The following is a 4,310-nucleotide window of genomic DNA, read 5'->3' on the forward strand; positions in this document are numbered from 1 at the left end:
GAGAGGAATTTTGCTCTCTAGGGGACATTTGATAATGGCTGGCTACTATTTTGGTTATCACAACTGAAAGGACATTGCTGGCATAGTAGAGACCAGACTATTTTTGCTACGTATACAATTCACAGAACAGTTTCCCAACAAAGAATTATCCAATCCAAAATGTCAGCAAAGTCTCTGTGGAGAAGTCCGGCTTTAGGGATATGATAGTAAGGAAGACAAATAATTATTTCCATATTTCCTGTCTCTCACAATCACTATACTGAGGATAGTTTAAAAGATTGCCTGGCTGCCATCTTGTACCCTAGGGAAATCCAAAATTGGCAGATATGTTAATTCTCAATTTAATAAAAGCTAAAGAAACTAACAATTAGTGACCGTTTTGCCAAATGCTAGATAATAGTATGTATTATAAGGTAAATTCATACCTCTTTCATTGCAGAACATACATTTCTTCCTAATTGGATAAACACATTTTCAGACCATTACAACAGAGTCCTTATTAAGTCGTATTTCCAGCATCCTACGATGGCAATAACATTTACATTTTCTTCTAATCCCCTGGATTCATAGCATGCTTCTAGCTATCATTTGTTCTGAATACACAATTGTTGACCAAATCCCTCTAAACTGCAAATATGTTTACAATGTCCTTCTTAATGTCAAAAGACTTCCACTACCCTTAATTGTCTGCCAACCTTTGCACTCTGTTTCCACGATCATTGCCTAGAAGAAAACCCAAAGTTCAAATAATTTGCCTGTTAACATCCCACTCGATACTTGTTCTTAGTTTCTGTGTACCAGATTCAGGGCACCTTCTACCCGTATTATGGGTCAACATTTTTCACTAGAATATATTTTTTAAAGTATTGTAAGGAAAGGACAGACAAAATGCCTTTGACTTGAGATATAGTAAAATTATCATTCCTGATGGCTCTAAGGACATGAGAATAGATGATGGATAATATGTCATTTATAAATGGATTGATGAAAATAGATGACCGGTAGATAGATAGATAGATAGATAGATAGATAGATAGATAGATAGATATACAGATAGATTAATAGATTGTTTTTATATTTATGGATGGCATGAACTCTTCAGGGATATTGAATGCATTAGATGACACAGCCAAGAACACAAAAATCTTGACAGTTTGAGAAATTGGAGCACATTTAAAGTCACAAAATTATACAAGGATGATAAAAAGGTCCTGTACTTCATTGCAGTGGGGACTAAGAGCATTATAGCATGTCAATTCAGAGCCCAAGCTCTGGAGCCTGGCTGTCAGGGTTCAAATCCTGGCATGATCATTTGCAAGGAGCTGTGTGACTTTTGACAGATGATTTGGCCTCACTGTGACTTTCTTTCCTTTTCTATAAAGTGGGATTAATTATAATTTCATCCTCATAAGTTTGTTTAAGAAGTAAATGTATGTAAAACCTTAGAAAAGCACCTAATATAAAGTTAATGCTAAGTAAGTATTGCAATGGAGGAGACATGTTTCACTGCAGCAAATGTTCGGGGAGGTAAATAATTGGGAAGAAGAGGCCAGTAATTGGTTTAACTCAATTTAAATTTTTAAAAGTGAGATTAGTATTCAAAAATAAAGAAATAAAAAGCCTCTGTAAATACAGGCTGTATCATAGATGAATAGTAATTAGACTGAGAGGACACTGCGATTCTTCCTTGCTCTCTGTTATTCAAACCACATCTGAAGAACTGGCAAGGTACAAAATAAAGGAAAAATAAAGGAGAGAAAGCAAGAGCAAGAAGAGATTCAAAGCCATATCCAAGGAGGAATGATGTGTCCTAAGCCAATAGTGAAGTTCGGCTTAAGACAGAAGGATTATGGAGATGTGTAGGACACAGTGGCTGTCGTCAAGTATCTAAAGAGTTATCACATGTGGAGGAAATAGGTCTGTACTACTCCAGTGAGTACAATTAGGAGGAGACAATACAAGAAAATTAAATTCAGCTCATTGTAGTTTTATAAGTTTTCTTAAAGAATATTTCAGAGACGGATAGGCCCGCCACAAAAAGCATAGTGTCTCTTTCCTCAGAAACTATTCAAGAATAGATTTGGTGAAGGGATACTAGAGAGACATTTTACCTAATCTTGCTGAGGAAAAGAGCTAGAAGGAGAGTTGGGGGTTGGTGAAAGAAGGAATGGCCAGGGAGTGACAAAAGTTATGAGGTGGAGATCCTCTGGGGTAGACGCACCTCTCATCCACAGTAAAATGCAGAGCAGTAAAGCTAAGAGAAGGTAGTCCAAAGCAGAATGAAAACCAAAAGAAGCAGAAAGGCTGACAATGAGGTATCCTGTACAGACATTAGATGGCCAAATCTGAAGGAGAATAATCTTAAAAGAAAAACAAGTCGTTGAGAATTCTCTCAAATGCAACTTCCTCAGGGAGACCATTTTCTGACTTCAGTGTCTGGTAGTACCCCATAGACATCTTCTTTAACAACGCTTGTTTGGTTTTGTTCATTTACAATTGTCTTAGATTATCTCATTTATTTGTGTATATACTGGTTTGTGTTCTGATTGTCCCTCTCAAAGCATAAGCTTCATGAGAGCAGGGACCTTTGTCTGTTTGGTTTTCCACTGTTCACCCAGCACTTGAAAGAGTGCTGATATATGGTAGGCATTTAGTAAACATTCATTCAAAAAGTAAATGAATGAATGGCCAGACTGATAGATAATGAAAGAACTATATCGGCCAGAGACAATGGAGGTTGTTGAGAGAGTGAGGAGTTGTTCTTTCCAGAAATAACTGTAAGGCTAATGAGTGACTGCCTGATTTATATATTTAAACCCTGTGGTTTGGGGATAAGTGACAGGTCCTAGACAATTAAGGAGGAATATTGTGAGGAAATTGAGAGTAAAAGAGTCTAAAAAAGTTTCACACACTGGAAGAGAGGCAGATACGTTGGACTACATCAATGGTATTCAGAGGATCATCCCAGAACATCAGCACCAGAATCACTTAAAGACCAGTTAGAGCTCAGATTCTTAGCCTCCCAATTCACGCTTTCTCGAGGTGGCTACAATGCACACTACAATCTGAGAACCACTGAACCATCAATCTTTAGAGGGCCTTCCAATGCTCAGGTTTCATGATTCCATAAGAAAGAGAGAACACAGGAATAAACCCTAGGTGATAGAAAAAAATTTCTGGGTCATCCCTAGCCAAACTATACCCCATGGAACATGAAAACAATAGCAAAATCAGCTAGAGTAATTCCTCAGAGTGTTAATTTTGCTTCTTTATCTGTTTTGAATAGAAAAATATTTCCTTTAGGAAAATGCTAGATTTAATACTATGGCATATTTCTTTCCTGTAGGAGTCCTCAGAGCCTTAACACTAATAGAAATTGTGACTTTCCAAGAAAATTCAAGTAGTAAGGTTTCTTTTGTTGTGTATTTCCAAAAGAAATACATTTATTGATATATTTCATCAAGAAATCCTCATTTCTACAGTACATCATTCAGGAAGAGTGTTTTGCTAAATACTATTTAAGAAACAGAAGATGATAAGCTTTTTTTGAGAAACAAATGCCCAAAAAAGCAGAAGGACCACAAGAGGTACTAATGGAATCCAAGGATCAAATTATTGTCCATGACTACTTGTGTTTATATATTGAAATATCCCTTTCTAAAGTAGGATATTTTTAATGGGGTTATTTGCATTTTTTTTCTTGCTGATTTGAGTTATATGTAGATTCTGGAGATTAGTCATTTGTCAGATGCATAGTTTGCAAATATCTTCTCCCATTCTGTAGGTTGCCTCTTTGATCTGTTGATTACTTGTTTTGCTATGCAGATGCTTTTTAGTTTAATTATGCCATCAAAAAGAAGGAAATAATGTCTTTTACAGCAACTTGGATGGATTTGGAGAACATCATCCTAAGTGATCTAACGCAGGAACAGAAAACCAAACACCGCATATTCTCACTTATAAGTAGGAGCTGATCCAAGGATCTGCAGTGGCATAGAGAATGATGGACACTAGAGTCTCAGAAGGGGGAGGGAGGAAAAGGTGGAAGAACAAAAAAAATTGTGTACAATATGCACCAGTGGGAGTGGTGTGTACACTTAAAGCCCATACTTCTTTGCCATTCCACAATAAAGCCATGTAATCAAAAACTATCTGTACCCCCTAAAGCTATTGAAATAAAGAAAAAAAAAACAGAAAGGAAGTCTTCTTTAAATATATATATATGTAATGTAGGACGTTGTTGTTCCAGTGTAGGGTGGGACTGCTATCTATGTATCTAAGAAACACTCCACTAAAGGTAGCATAAAGGA

This window comes from Carlito syrichta, unplaced genomic scaffold (assembly GCF_000164805.1).
Source record: "Carlito syrichta isolate Samal-C Ts95f unplaced genomic scaffold, Tarsius_syrichta-2.0.1 Scaffold95857, whole genome shotgun sequence".
Taxonomy (NCBI): Eukaryota; Metazoa; Chordata; class Mammalia; order Primates; family Tarsiidae; genus Carlito; species Carlito syrichta.